Here is a 16,767-nt window from a genome sequence, read left to right as displayed (position 1 = left end):
CACTGAGCAGCACAAAAACCGTTTTCCAAATATTTATCCTTTAAATATCCTTGTACCTTAAAATGTGGTACCTAACTTTCATCCTGAACTAATGAAGCGACATGTCTGTGCGTGAAAATCTTTACCTGGACAAAGAACTTGAAGAGAAAGGCAAAAAAACGAATTAAGTTGCTTTAGTCTTACAGGCACGATCAGGGAGGAGGCCAAATTTGATACTCTTTCTTTGCCACAAACTGGCAATGCATTGGATTAAATTAGAAATTAATTTGAAATCCATTTTTTCTGATTCTCAGCAATTTATTCCAAGCAAGAAGTTTAAACGGTACGATAAAAACCATTCATTGGGAGTTAATCATATCATGTGAGGCTGAAATTAACATTTAGGAATTGCAAGTATCATGGGCAAGATAACCTTCTATTTAAATATACGGAAAAGGCCAATCAGAAAGAACCTACCTTTCTATCAAAAGCAATCATTTATACTACAGTTTATTGAGGATTGCACAGTTAAATGCTTTGAAGTATGAAAACAATATGAAAAAAAATGTATAATATTTATAATAAGTGTGAATCAGATATTAAAGTATGTAAGTCTAGCGCTAAATGAACTCTTACATGACCATATTTTATTTACTCACTAAAGATGGCCATTACAGAGTTTTTAACACATTGTTCGCATTTTATACGGTTTAGACCATTGTTCTGTTCTCAGTGCTAAGCACAATGAGTGACGAAAAAGTGACGTCATAGGTAGTTCTTTTATTGGTAGGAGAGAGGGTTTGGAGAAGATGTGGCAAAAGATATGCTGCAGCAAATGTTTCTCAAAGGAGGAGCGAGAGTTGTGAAGAAATTATGCTGTAGCTAGGATAAATTTAGACGCTAAATTAATTATTCAACATTGTTGTCTGTATTGAGGGCATTCTATTAGTGCCTGTTTTTCTATTTTCGTTTATGCGTGAAAACATTCGGCAAACGTTGTTTCCAATTGTAATGTTTCAATTTGTTGAACATACGAGTCCAGTTCTAGATTCTAAATCCCCAATGAACATGTAAAGAGACAATTTGTCAAGACGAATACGGCTTTTACCAGAAATGCTTCGAGATTCCAGGATTTTCGGGACTTAAGGATTGCTCTGAGTGAGGAATATAAAAGTATCCTTTAGGAATATCCACATCAGATTGATGATGCCTCAACAAATGAAAGTAGTGTTAAACCTTTGGGTGGAGACACGCCTTATTAATTTATTATAAATTCTATATTATTTTAGTTTATATTTTAGAAAGCTTAATGAACTTAATTAATAAACTTAATGAAGTAAAATGTTTATTTGGTGGTTTTATGGCTATTTCCAAGACTTCATTAATTTCCTAATTTAGGCTCGGTATAGGCCTTAGATTTTATTTAATGGTTACTAATAGAATTCATTGTAAAGTACGAGGGTCGTTTGAAAAGTCCGTGCAAAGTCAGAGAGATAGCACTACTGGCGCGTATCGAGGTTATGTTTAGTTAGTAGCATCTCTTGGAAGAACACACACCAATTTTCAGCCAGATCGGTCTATTTCTTTGTGTTTGGCATTCGTTTGAATCGAGGAAGTCGAGTGATTTTCAAAAAATGGACGAAAAAGAATTTCGTGTGTTGATTAAACACTACTTTATGAAAGGCAAAACGCCTCAGGAGACTAAAGAGAAGCTTGATAAACATTATGGTGACTCTGCACCTTCGATTAGAATAGTTTATAAGTGGTTTCAAAATTTTCGGAGTGGCCATAGTCGCCAAAGATTATGGCGACTGTCTTTTGGGATTCCAAGGAATGATCCTCATCGACTATCTGGAAAAGGGTAAAACTATTACAGGTGCATATTATTCATCGTTATTGGACCGTTTGAAAACCGAGCTGCAAGAAAATCGCCCACGATTGGCTCACAAAAAAGTCTTTTTCCATCACGACAACGCACCAGCTCACACCTCAGCAGTTGTGGTCGCAAAATTAATGGAAATAGGGTTCCAACTCGTTTCACATCCCCCCTATTCTCCAGACTTGGCTCCCTCGGACTACTATTTGTTCCCCAATATGAAGAAATGGCTGGCGGGAAAAAGATTTTATTCAAACGAGGAGGTGATTGCAGAAACGAATGGCTATTTTTCAGACTTGGACAGATCCTATTATTCGGAAGGGATCAACAAACTAGAGCAGCGATGGACGAAGTGTAAAAGCCTAAAAGGAGACTATGTTGAAAAATAAAAAAGGTTTACCCCAAAAAATTAAGTAGTTTTTATTTTTGCACGGACTTTTCAAACGACCCTCGTATGTCTGCTGGTAGCCTCGTCAACATCTAATTTGGTAGTTGTACGTAATGCCTACCAGCAAAATAGGCATTTCTTTATTTTACTTTTTTAACTTCATAATTTCTTTCGATATTACTCGAAACTTATAGGATAATAATTAGAGTTGTTAATGAGAAATTTACAAATAATGAGTGGCCCCATTTTTTAGTTGCTTATCATGACAAATTTTCTATTTAAAAAAAAGAAGATTTATTAAATTGATTAAACAGGTAGTTGAAAAAGTTGGTAAGACAACAAAATATTTGGCAACTTTTGACTTGACTGCATAATGATGATTCGCATGAACTGCTTAATTAAATAAGTAGAAATAAAAAGATTTTTAGTACCTATTATTGTTAATTGTAGCTATTAAATGGTCAGACAGGATGTTGGTATCATTCATAGCAGATTATTTTCCTCTCATTCTATCTTTAGTTCACTTTTTCTCCACAAGACTCGTCTATCAGCCTGTGGTCTAAATTAGTATGGTTTATGTTTCATTTTAGACTATTTGATTTATCACCTTTGAAATTTCGGTTTACATTAAACTAAAACTGGAATAAAAGCTCTAAAAGCTTTTACTGTGAGCTGGACAAATAATGTCGAAATGTCCACAAATCTCTACACATGCCTCCTTTATCTCTGGAGATTTCTCTAATCTAATTTCCTTTCACTCCTTTAACTTTCCAAACGGGTTTATTTTTATTTATGTTTAGAATTTAGTACATAAAGGTCTGATTAAGAATTTTAACTGAGATTAATGTAGAGTTTTAGTGAACATTTAACTTTAAAATAGAAATTGTGAACATTTTTGCATATAACTAAACTATAGCAAAGACACAAAAAGTTAAAAAACAGATCACTATACCAATTGATCTAAAATTTCTTTAAATTTATCTTTTCCGGCGGGGCTCCAGTCCACTTGTCCTCTTCAACAGCAATCCTCTCCCTTGTACAGATCTGGTGCGCTACCTTGGGCTCTACATAGACATTACGACTCACGTGGTAACCCACACACTAGACTTAAAAGAGAAGCAATGATAAAACGTGCGAAACTTCTTTACAGACTACTTGGACGACGCTCTAAATTACCCATAGAACTCAAACGTTTAACGTACAATACTATTCTCAAACCTATGTGGACTTAAGGACTAGAGCTGTGGGGTTCAGCCTAACCTACAAACATACGGACTATACAAGACATTTCAGTCAAAACTCCTCCGACAGATAGCTGACGCTCCTTTCTACGGTGACTAACCTCACTCTTCACAACGACCTCAACATTCCCTTTATAGACCAACTCGCTAAGACAAAATACCAAAAATTCCACACTACTCTCTCGACTAGCTCTAATCCTCTTGTACTGTCTCTCGCCTCCTCTGACATCCCTAATACTCTTCGCCGACTGAATCGCCGATGGCCTTGTAGGCTGAAGATCTAAATTATTACTCTCCTCTCTCCTCCTCACATTCTCCTCCTCGTATTCTCCTCCTCACATTCTCCTCTCTCCTATAGAGAGTGCTACCGCTGGGAAGTTTCTCTCCTCCTGCTCTCCTCCCGCACCAGTTCATCACTCTCTGCTCCTCATATTCTCCTCTCTCCTATAGAGAGTGCTACCGCTGGGTGGCTTCTCTCCTCCTGCTCTCCTCCCGCACCAGTTCATCACTCTCTGCTCCTCATATTCTCCTCTCTCCTATAGAGAGTGCTACCGCTGGGAAGTTTCTCTCCTCCTGCTCTCCTCCCGCACCAGTTCATCACTCTCTGCTCCTCATATTCTCCTCTCTCCTATAGAGAGTGCTACCGCTGGGAAGTTTCTCTCCTCCCGCACCAGTTCATCACTCTCTGCGGTAGTTTTTATTGTACACATCACCTCGTTATACTCAGTCAAATTCTACAATATTACAAACTAAGATGTTTGAAACTCAAAGTACTGTTTGTTTTTTCATTTAATACAAAATTTTTTTGTTAGGTCACACTAATAATAATTAGTTCTGCTTTGATAACTTCTTTCTACCTCGATGTAGCTGGAAATGAAATTGACCGGTTAAAGGATGAGAGAGGAAATAGTGGCGATGAATTTGGTGGTAGGTTATTTTTTAAAATTATGATCAAGCCTCAAAGTAACTAGATTCTATTACTTTTCTTCAATAAACTTGAATCAAATCAAAAATTGCAATTCTGTGTGAACAATACGTTGATTTAATTAACAGAGAGAAAAATAAATGCAGTACTATTTTCTGAACAGTGAAAAATAGAAGAAACCTCCACTAAATTCTACTAGCACGTGTTCAAACAATTGTGAAATTCGATGCCACTGTTTTGTAGATCTGGACTGGTCAGAACAAAATCTGTTTAATGAGATTAATCGATAGAATCGCATGAAGTTGTCGAAAATCAATGTTCACAGCTCTGCAATTGTATATCTTTTTCTCAACACTGTTATTCTTTTTGCGGAATTCTGTTATAACTATATGTAATAATATTGTATATTAACTTATATTAATTATAAAACAACATAAAAATCATTTACGCATGGAGATGGATTCCGCCTGCAAAGTTATTTGCCTAACTTACAGATATTTGTAACTCAAGAGAATAATATGGATAGTAATAAACCTGGCGTAAACACTCCTACCATATTCTCTCACTACGTCACTCGTGATTTTAAGAAAACTTTCATTTTTATAAACAATAACAAACAAAATTAAATTTATCAGGAAATTTTAGATTTTTAGTCAAAATCAATTTATTTAATAAGAATTTTATGAGGAATTTCTCAACTCATTTGGTATACTATTGTTATTGTTAATATTATCACAGGGTATAAATCCGTTTGTAAATAAATATTCAATTAAGAATAAATGACACAATTATATCGAAAATATTTAATCGGGTAGACAATAAATTGTAACATATATCCAGTCTTGGCCTTACTTCACAGGATTAGTGTCTCAAATAGTTATATCTCGCTCAATAAGTGTCTTATGATTGAATTAGGTCAGTAGGGGTTAATGGAATTCAATCACACATGCTCGTCATAAAAATCCAAGAATATGGGACAAAATTTTACTCGAGATGGGGACATATCTCATTTCATTCCTACGTCGACATGCTTTTATCACTTCCATTATCATGGGCCAATCCATATTCGCTTGCTGAGACGCAATAGGCAGTATTACTCAATGAAAAGTGTTTTAACAAAGAAAGTATGAGTCAAAATATGTTTTTATTTTTATAATTTAGGACGCGGCATCAACATCTGAGATCATAGTAGCTCTTACGAATCCATTGCATGAGATTACCGGATTACTTATTACTGGATAATGCCATCCAGCACCGGACTGTAAACTGTAAGGGACTCCTAGGGGAGAAAAAGGGCTACAGCTAAACGCTAGGAGTAGACCTCCACTAGGAAATCCAATACTCTTGCCAATCGTTCTCCTCTTCTGAATATTTGCTGGTGCATCGTCAATTTTGATATTTGCGCTGATTATTTATAATGAATTATCATGTAATTATTCTGTTTATTGCAACAGAGACGAATTCTGTTCTCCAAGAGGTTGCAGCCAAAGAGTTTTATTGTGCCATTCCCTTTATAAGTACTAAAAGAACTAGCCTTCCCTTTTTCGAAGATCCATGAATGTACCCACTGGTCGTTTTTGCGCCAATTTTAAAACATATTTGTTATACTACTAAAACTAAATGAAATAGGTTCACAAATGCTAAATATTCCTCAATTAAGCCTCCTTCTTTAGGAGATATTTCCAACTTATCATCCACTTTGGTTGCTATATGAAGCAAAAAATAATTTGACGTGAATACGTCTTTAAATTTGCTATCATATGAAGGCAATCCAAAAAAACCTAATGATAACAAAATCGGGGGATACAGTTTGGCATTATAGTTTCGAATCTATCGTCTACATCCAAAATTAAATTAGACCACTGGATAGCTAAAGGATCAAAGAATTCATTACGATAAGCGAGGACTGTGACGCATCGCGCGTGGTGGAGGGGGAAGCGCCGCCATTTTGAGATCATTTTGCTGCGTATCGAGATTTGCAATTAGTATAACTTTTGACTCGGAGAAGCTACGATGTTCGTTTAAGTTCTAAGGGAGTTGGAGGAGGGCAGTCCCAGTTGGAGGGAGGCACGCAGTTAAAAGGAGGCAGACACAGCTGGAGAAGTCAGTTTTTAGAGTTCTTAACGAGTTTTAAGGAGTTATTAGAGTTGTTAATCAGTTTTAATCAGTTAGTTTTGAGTGAGTCTTGGAGAGACGTTAGTTTGGAGAGACACTTTGGAAGTGACAGTTTGAGAGAGTCAGTGTTGCGGAGTGCTTCAGAGATAGCTAGTCAGGCGGTTAGTCAGTTAGTGAGTAGAGCTTAGTTTGTGTAGCAGAGACTAGTGCAATTCGGTGCAGTGCGGACCAGTGGTCAGTCGGGGACAGTTTTGTGGCGTTACGTAGTGAGTAAGTAACAGTAAACTGTTGTGACTGTTGTAAATGGTGACTGTAATGATTAGCGTTAGTTGCTAGTAAATGTTAATGTGAGTAAAGGTAATGTGTTAATAAATCAGGTTATTACTTACAAATTTAGCGAGTTTTATTATTTAATCAAACCCACATATTATTTAATAACTAGTGGCAGGCATTAGTTGTGTAAGTAAAGTTCTTTCTTAGTAAAAGGACAAGAAAAACTTTACAATATATACATAGTAAAAACTCTTAATAATTCGAATTTTTTTTCCCCTTCTTGATAATTCGAAGTCTCGATAATTCGAATTTTTCTTGTAGTCCCTTGGATTTCGATTTATCGAGAGTCGACTGTATTCTGTTTTACCTTCAAAACAATAATATTGATGAGAATTGATTAGTTGCTCAGCGTTTGAAGAAAGTAGCTTGATCAATATGATGAATCGTCAGAACTATTTATTCTCAATTTTCATTGTAACCTTTTACACACACAAAAAAAAGTATGACTTTGTTTGAAATTCTTTTCAAGATAAACTTATTTTGGAGGTTAGTTCTGAGAAGCTGTGTAGTCAGGTTACTTGTGTTGTACATTTTATTATGAAGTTTCAACAAAAATTTAGTGCGAATTCCCAAAGTTTAAAGCTAATTTATAAATTATTAGAAACTTGAGAATTGAAGTAACAGTAAGTCCATAAGTGTTTACAAATTTTGTTCTACTTTTTTTCTTTTAATGAAGATGGCGTAAAGCTGTCATAAAGATAGATGTCAGCTTTAATTCAGAAAATAATTTATATCAAGGGATACAGAGGTCGTCCTGTATGTCTTACTTAATTAAACAAGTATAATAATTAATCTTAACTTGTTCTTTTTTCTTTTATTACAAAAGAAAGAAGAACCCTGTAATATGTGTAAATAAAGTTTTTTTCTTTCCATCTTTATTTTTTTTATGTCAGTTTTGTGACATAAGATAACCATCTTTAATTCTTATATTATGTTAAGGGTTGTTGGTAGTAAAGTTAATGCCTGTTTCATATTTTTGCTACTGGCCGACTCTCGTTCTCTAAACCTTTCCGTCACTATCTAAGGCCTGAAGTACGGTCACTTAGCCAACTGGCAGAGTAACCAAGTAGCTATAGGAGTCACATTTTATGTATTCAGAGTAGCCAACTAAACAACCTAACCAGTGTCGCATCATTACTAACCTTAAAAAACATGGAAGATCGAAATATAGACCAAAAGGGGTTCTTGATTTATTTTTACATTAACGATCCTCTGTGATAAACGATAAAATCTTAGAACATAAATATTTTAAGTAGCCAGAGTTCATGTTACTATTTTAATTTATGATGCTGAGCACACCTACCTAATCAGTTAATTTAACTTGATATTTCAACGGCTTTTCCTATTATTATTTATTAAAAAACAAAAAAATAACTAAACATTTTAAATATCACGTAAATATATTGTTTTAAATAAAAAGAAAACACAGAAATACCTTTCATTTTTTTAGTAATCCGAAAAGTAGCCACAGAGTAACTGTGTGATTGCTTGGTGTATTTTAGACCAACCACAAAGTTAAGCAAGAGTGAACATTATGATTATTATTATTATTATTAATTAACAACTTAGGATGCAGACCTTTAAAAAAACTTACAAATAATTAAATTACTGAATTGAGACAATCCATTTAAAACATAAATTACAGAACTATTTAGTCAAATTTAAGGTCAATACAACCAACATACAATACCAACGTGGTTAGCGATTGAATTTAAGCACTTATATGTAAATTGGATCGTTTTTATGCAAACTTTCTTCAATTTTCAATTCCTGAATTCCAATTTCCAATTCTCAGCATTTTGCGTGATTTTGCTGTGTTACAAAACACTCCTAATTTTCGAATTAAATTAGCCCTTCCCTCTATTGATTATAACAATGATTTTTCCGAATTCGTATTGTTTGGGTCGAATATCAGCAAACTGTTGTAATTACGCATCCTTTAAAGTGTATTTATAAAGTTTGGCTTAGTAAAAATGAAAACATATTAATCTATAATAAAATACAAACTATTTTTGTTCGTTAATTCCATTTTAAATTGTATTTTAATTTCATATTTTTTAAGTTGGTCAGCTTTAGCCATTCTCCCCAGTTTTTCAAATTTTTCGTAATGTATTTATTTTTAATTTTTTAATTTTTTTTTTGCGTTTATTTTTGCTACAATCAGCGCGTTGGCGCTATAAGTAACAGTGATAACAGTAACAACAAATAACAGAAGAATACGAGTGGAGAAGTTACCCAGCGGTAACACTCCAAAAAAGGCTATTAGTCGCTCTCTTCACTTGAGAGGAGATCACGAGGCCACTGTCTCTTAAGGCGTTTTGTCCAGGTTGTCAGGAAGAGTTCTAGAAGAAAGATTTTTAGCTAGAGGATTTATATGAGATTGCAGGTTGAAGTGGAGTTTTCTGTATCTTGTTTTAGTAACTTGTGTGACAAAAGGAATGTTAAGGTCAGTGTGTATAGTCAAGTTGGAGACATAAAAAGGAGCGTTTACAATAGTTCGAAGAATTTTAGATTGTAGCGATTGAATCCTTTGAAGATTGGAGCGTTTGGTTGAACCCCACAGCTCTATTCCATACGCCCAGAGGGGTTTCAAAATAGAAGTATAAATTAGTCTTTTGTTGTCCTGAGAGAGTTTTGATCTATCGTCTAAGAGTCTTTTAAGTAGTCGATAGCGTCTGTTCAGTTCTGTTCTTTTATGTTAAGTCTAGTATGGGGGTTCCAAGAAAGTCTTCGGTCTAAGTAAAGCCCAAGGTAGCGGGCAACGTTCACTACAGGTAGAGGTGTTAGGTTACAGAAGACTGGTGGAAGAGTAATGCGACGAAGAGTGAAGGTAATATTTTGAGACTTGGTTTCATTAAGTTTAATAGCCTATTTTTTGAACCACTGTTCTAAGGAGGAGAGATGTGACTGCAGATTTCTGCAAGCAAATACAGGATCATGATTAGTGGACAGTAAGGCGGTGTCATCTGCATATGTGAGAAGTGTAGTGTTAGGATCTGTTGATATGTCTGTAGCGTAAATGGAGTAGAGAATAGGACCCAGAATGCTGCCCTGTGGAACTCCAGAGTCGATAGGTTTAAGTGGGGAGAAAGAAGATCCTATGCACTCGGAAGTATCTGTCGGACAAGTAAGATTTTACGATTAAATAAAACGTGGCTGGTAAAATATATATAAAATGTATTTATAAAACAGTTTTTTTATAATACATCTGTAAATTAAACAAATTCATTCATTCATTGAAGGAAGAAAAACTATTTTTTTCCTAATTATGTTTTTTTTTTTAATTTTCCGAAAATTATGTTTTGGGATTTCTATTGCAAGCCATTAACATGGGAGCAGACCACATTTTATCACTTTGAGTTGCGAACTAAAACTCATCACATTTCTATGAAGTCATCCAGATATCTGCAGCAAACATTCCTACCAACTTTTTAAAAAGTACAACTTAGTCAATTCATACAATTACAATAAAATTACATTTCAGAGTGAAGACTATACCATCTTATTCCAAAACCACAAACCAATTTCTCATAGAAAACATTTATTTTCTGTAAACCATTTTTTCAAACTCAGGTTATCCTAAAACAATATTTTCAGTGCATCCCTTTTATCGAGAATTTCACATGATATTAAGAGAAAGTAAGAAAATTTTGATTTTAATTTCTTTAGTAAGGTTAAAATTGCAGTAAGTAATCAGTATTATAAATAATTTTATGTTGATTAACTTGATAAATGTTTTTATCAAGTATCAAGTTTTTAAACTGTTGAAAATTATATGTCATTAAATAAGGATTCAGAAGTGTTTGAATAAACATAAAAAAAGTGATACAAACAGTTGCCATCATATGAAGTAAATTTGTTTCAGTTCCATAGAATCCTAAGCTAAGTCTGTTTTAATCCTAGCCGAGGCTTACAAGTTAGTTGATGGTACTAACATCAATGTACGGATTAACTTCTCCAAGAAGTGTAATTTGTGTGGTCAGGAGCAGTAAGTCCGCTTAAACAATTTTTAGTTTGTGGTTTTATTATTATTATTAGTGAATTTTTAGTTGGTTTTAATTTTGACCATAGTTTTATCATTTCAGGTCGTAACTATTTTTTTGTTTACTTCAAGCCGAGTTCACTTATATATGATACTTTTTTCTCAATAATCTTGTTGGGCATCAGAACTACACGAATTAAGTCACGATAAAAAAAATTTCGTTTAAGGTTAAGCGGAACAGTAATGCAAACATAGACGCAGTTTTGGGATAACTGAGAGATAACCTCTAGAAGGTCCAGCTAAGTTGTCGTTGTAAGCTTCATTATTGACGATAATCAATTATCTTTGAAGTTTTAACTTAACCTAAATTAAAGGATCAAAACTTCAGTCAAACAAATAAAAGGATAATGCAATAATTGAAAAGGTCTTCAGTTTTAACATTCATAAATATGAGTACGTTTATTTCCTATAGTAATGGCCATACACCATAACTTTTAGATCTCTTTGGGCTCCTGGTCAATAGCAAGTTTAGATGGGTCATTAATAAACTTATTTGCCTGCCTCTGTCCCGTGGTTCCTCCCTCAGGAAATCTGGACAAGAAAACTGATGGCTCCACTGACAAGGCCACAATTGGGCTCTGGCCCGTGCAAATTCCAAAGGATCTCTCGCGCGGCCCAATATATCTGCCGCCTCAATGTCCTTAAAACCTGAAAGCCAGGAAGACTTTTTTTTTTTTGTGGGGGCTACCGTTTCTCTTCAGAATGACTAAGTAGCCCCATTCTGGCCTTGAGTAGACTTTGCGATAGAACCTAAAGGCCACTAAGTGAGTGTCCGAAAAGATGACGATTTTGGAGTAAATTAATGTTCCCAACAGGACAAACGTATATTTCTATTAGCCCCATATACAGCGGCTACTCCTTTCTCCGTTTTTGATCCGTAAGTGCACTAAGCAGAATCGCCTAACTCTGTCATTTCAGGTCACTCTGTCTGGTAAAAGAACTTTGTCATTCCGAAGTCTTATTTAGGAACTATCCACCGAAATTAGAATGGGAGGTTCAAAGCCGAAATAACTCTGGCTCCTTGCATAGCTTTTGATAAGCTTCGTTAAGCCTGGAACAAAAGGATATACTTAGTGGAATGATAATTATATCTAATGATTTTAATTTAATGGTTTGTTTTCTTTAACCTGATCAGTTCGGACGCACTGAGAACAGTATGATACTAGACAGGCTAGTTGACGTACCGTTGTGTTTCTAAATTAGCATTCGTCTACTTAAGTATGAAAGGTTAGGGTCTTACGACTCAAAAGTTTTCTAGGTTCAATCCAACACATTGCTAGAGAACAATACTTGGGACCAGAGGAGGTTTCCTGGCCATGTGCCTAGTCACAATAGTGTGCTTAGTTAAAAGGTTGGATGAGGTCCCATTATAGTTAATTACAGCCATCATTTCCCTAGCAATGGCTCAATCAAATGTCAGCTTTCACAAGCGAGTCAAATGTGTTCATATATTCAGATCATATAATTAATTTGGGCGCCTGCGTCAATTGTTGATAGGATAGTTCATCTTAGCTCTACATAGACGTACATATTATTTGACTTGCTGATCAAATCTTTAATTAATCGTAAAAAAAACAAAAAACTACATTGATGTTATCTAAACGATATTAACTTAAATTATGCAAATATCTTTAAATGGCAACCGTAATTAGATAATTACAATCATAACGTGATACCAAGTGATTATCTTTGAATTAGAAATAATCATTTTTAATGGTTATGAACAAAATATATGTTTTATAACAACATGTAAGAAGCAAAATGTTAATCATGTTCAGAAATTTGCATAATAACCGTCCAATTTTAAATATGAATTATAAAGTAAATATGTACACCAAAAGCTGATACTTATTTATGATCTTTTACAATGTATTTAAAATAGGCTGTAATCTTAAATTCAACGAGAAGTTTATACTTGGCATGTTTCAGTTAAATAAGTGAAAAATAAGGCAAATCGTAAAACTAATGGTTTTTTACCATTTTAGAGTGAAATAAATTATTTAATGGTTCCTTTGAAATTTATTTCTTACAAGCTCTTAATATTTCCGAATTCAAAATAATAGGGACCAGCTCACATTGGGCTGTAGTTTTTAAATATTTTCTTTATTACAATTGACCGGGAGGGCATTGTTTACCGATTGATCGTCAAAAATCTTAGATAGTTTTGTTAATCTTCAACAATATTATATTTTTATATCAAAATATACTGTTACTATTATTTTCAAGTAAGAAGGAAAGAAAATAGGTTGGAAAATATAATGTACGATCAATAACGAATCCATGAGAAGAATGAATCTTAAGTGAGAGATAAACTTTTATGACATGAAGTATATAAAGAAGCAAAGATAGCCATATTTAATTTTAGTTCCTTGTTTACCAAAGTTCCATGTTGTGGTAACGGCCAGCACTGTTATTTAGTCCAGGAAAATTGAGTGACGTTTATTTTTTCATTGAACATCTGTTCCTGATAGTGCATTAGAAAAGTGGAATTAGAGCAATTTTATGGCTTTCTTGTGAGGAGTGGATGCTCTTGCAGAAGGTCAGCATGAAAGAAGGACCGTAAAAGAGGAGAATACTGTAGGCTATTGTAAACTAAACTGAGATACTTATATAATTTTTTATTTTAAAAAGGCAGAAAATCTGAAAAAAAGCTGAGAATTCGAAATAGAAATTCATAAACTGAAAAAAAAAAAAATAAATAAATAAAAATTATAAAGATTTCAAAGCTCAAAGGTGGAGCTTTCTAAGGATTAACAGGTTAATCCTTCATCGGGTGCAATATTTTTGTAACACCATAGAGCGCAACTAAACTGTGAGATTAATGACCCAATAGCTGTTAATTTCATCAGCAGTATAAAAAATTTCAGTTTAAGTTTTTCTTTACAAAAAAAAACTCTCGTAAAGTAGAACAGAACATTAATGTGAATAGAAAAATCAGTCATCCCTAATTTTGAGAAACATATTTATGAATGAATGTGTGAGATGGTTTATTAGCATTATCCAAGAAATTTTTTACGCATTGATGCCCGCCTATGTTCAGAAGAGCGAAAGAATGACCATGAACCATCTCCGAACGTTTCTGTCGACGTTGTCACCAACTATACCAGGCAAATGCCATAAAATATTATGGCTCCCTCGTCTGACACTAGAAGTAGGTTTTTTATCCGACAATTTGGTTACTTTATCTGTACTCGTACATACGCACTCGAATTGATCCGCATCATGATCTTCTAAAAATTAAAGAAAAAGCTTGTTTAGTGTCCGTATCCCCTTCTCTTTCTTCTATTCAATATTATTCAACAAAAGACACTCGTTGCAAAAATAGACAATAAGTAGAAAGAAAACTGTCTTTTAAATGATAATGTGTACTTTGTAACAGTTTTTGATAAGAAAACTTGAAAAATTTCATTGCCCAAAGAATAAGACCATCGGGCGCAACTAATCTGAGACAGATTACGCGGACGCTAAGTAACACCACATAACTCAGAGTAAAACATCGACAATCCGTTCGGTTAGAAGAAGGTAAAAGAGGAAGCTACTGAGGGCCATGGCTCATTCTAAGAAAATACCTGAGTTGCTATCAACAAGAAAATGCCCTCTACATCTCACAGATTAAATGCGCCCGATGGAGGGTTAAGATAGAAAACGATTGGAAGCCAAGAGAGAGAAAAAGGTTTCTCCCAACAACTTTAAGGTTTAAATAAGACAATAAAACCAACTTTTAAGAATACAAGGACTTCGCTGGCAGAAAAGAGATCGCCTGAATGTTAAATTGGTCTAACTAATTCTATATTTTACATTATGCAAGTGATATTATAATCATTAAATGGTTATTTTAAAGTTTTGTTAACTTCTAAAATTCCTAAGTCCTTAGTAAATAATGCAATTTCTTTTTTAATAAAATATCTGCTCATGCTTACCAGCTACGTGGCTCTTCTAAAATGAATAGAGGTACCTCTCAGCCATTCTTCGCTGAGTAGAAATTATCCTTTCCTAGTAAACGCTTCAAGTATTTAAGCTTAAGAATTGTATTTTCACTACCTATTAGAAGTTCTAATTTAGAACATTGAAATTATTGTATTTATAATAAAAACTGATTTATTTTTATTCATTCATCATATCAAAATATGAGATATCATTTTGAACTAAAAATTCAGTGTATTCTAGAATTACATTCAGCTCTATTAAATTTAATGAAATTAGAGATAGAATTTCGTAGGCTGTCACAAAATTGGTTTAAAAGGGACGAAGAACTTGAATGGGAACTGGTTTCTCTATTGAAAGAATATATTTCCAGCCTTGTCGACAGCTTCATATGTTGTTGTCGCGAGATATTATTGTTTGCCATTTCCAGAATACCACACTAAAAGGAGATAACTTAAATTTTTTTAAAATACTTGAATCAAGTAAGGAAAATTTGATTACACTTATAAGTTAGTAGGTGTACAATTTTAAAGATTAGATTGCTTGTAAAATTTATCATTACGAAACAAGTACAAGTAAACCACATATTAAAAGTTTATTTGATTTAAACAATTGCCTCACAGTTTTGTATTTCCGACGCCAGTTTCTGGTAATGTTTTTATATTGGTAAACAGTTATAGTAAATTGAATCTTTGTGAAAATACCAGCAGTAATGGTACAGTAAATTCGACCGTTCTTTCATGTTAGGACGTTTCACCTAGCTTTCAGCACGTTTTAGAAAAGATGATTGCAGTCAGGATGTATTTAGTGTTAGATGTTAAATGTAAAAAAGTTTAAAGTTAACAAACACCTCCTTAGTACAGTGACTCCCATTAATATTGGGACAGTACATACAGAAGTCAAAAATTGACGAAAATTAAAAGTGGCATCCATTTATTCAAATTTTTATAAATTCATTTCATTTTATAATTACTATTAATTAAATAAAAACTATTTAAATAATTACATAAAAATGTTTTGGTAGATTAAAAAAAATATATATTATAATAAGTGCAAATTCTACCTCTCATAAATATTGGGACACTATTATAATTTATAGTTTGTCCAAGGTTTTGCCCGAATATTTATACAATTTGTAAATATTTACCTTAAGCATATATTCAATATGAAATTAATAATTAAATTAGTTTATATAAATCAAGCCAGGTGTAACATGTCGCGCAAAAATACAAATACAACGATTGAACAAAGAAAAATTGTAATATCTTTGCACAAAGACAATAAAAAGTGTTAGAGAGACGGAAAAACTGATCGGACCTAAAACATCTACTGCGTGGAACATCATTCAGCGTTACCAAAAAGAAAAAGAATTGTTTCAACCCCACAAAAAGGCCGTCCTCAACTGCTCTCTGAGAGAGAGCAGCAGAGAGCAGCGTTATATATTAAAAGAATTAAAAAAGATCACCGACTTAGTGCTCCAAAACTTCAATGTGAAATTTTTGACATATTTAGAAAGCAAAAAAGGGGCAGAAACTGTTCGGAGAGTGCTAAGAAAACTCGACTATCATGGTAGAGTAGCCTGGAAGAATCCTTTTGTCAGTAAGATAAATCGTGTTAAGAGAGTGAAATTTGCCGAAAAATGTTTTAATGGAAATAGTGACTTTTGGAATGATATACTCTAGCGATGAATCAAAATTTAATGTTTTTCAGTCAGATGGATGGGTTATGGGCTGGAGGAAAGCGAATGCTGAACTCGAAAAGAAGAATTTACAGCCAACATTAAAGGGTTTTAAAGCTCCACCTCCGGGTGGAGGTGGGTCAGTTATGGTTTGGGGCTGGATGTCCGCATCAGGATTTGGAGAATTAATGTTTGTTGATGGAGTGATGGACAAAATGGTTTATAGTAATATATTAAAAAATAATTTGGAAAAAGTGCCAAAAAAT

The 16,767-nt window shown here is 33.8% G+C and overlaps 1 protein-coding gene and 1 long non-coding RNA gene across 2 annotated transcripts in view; both read left to right on the top strand.

Annotated features, from left to right (window-relative positions):
- sNPF (short neuropeptide F precursor) overlaps positions 1 to 16,767 on the top strand; it is a 128,668-nt gene that overhangs the window by 61,532 nt on the left and 50,369 nt on the right. The window lies entirely within an intron of this gene.
- Positions 10,047 to 11,241, top strand: LOC141453527 (uncharacterized). Its single transcript, XR_012458046.1, has 3 exons — positions 10,047 to 10,496; positions 10,723 to 10,845; positions 10,943 to 11,241. It is a non-coding gene; the product is annotated as an uncharacterized lncRNA (long non-coding RNA).

This window comes from Rhodnius prolixus, unplaced genomic scaffold, assembly GCF_049639745.1.
Source record: "Rhodnius prolixus isolate KJV_2025 unplaced genomic scaffold, Rpr scaffold_3, whole genome shotgun sequence".
NCBI classification, from domain to species: Eukaryota; Metazoa; Arthropoda; class Insecta; order Hemiptera; family Reduviidae; genus Rhodnius; species Rhodnius prolixus.
This window is presented reverse-complemented; position numbering and strand designations above follow the sequence as displayed.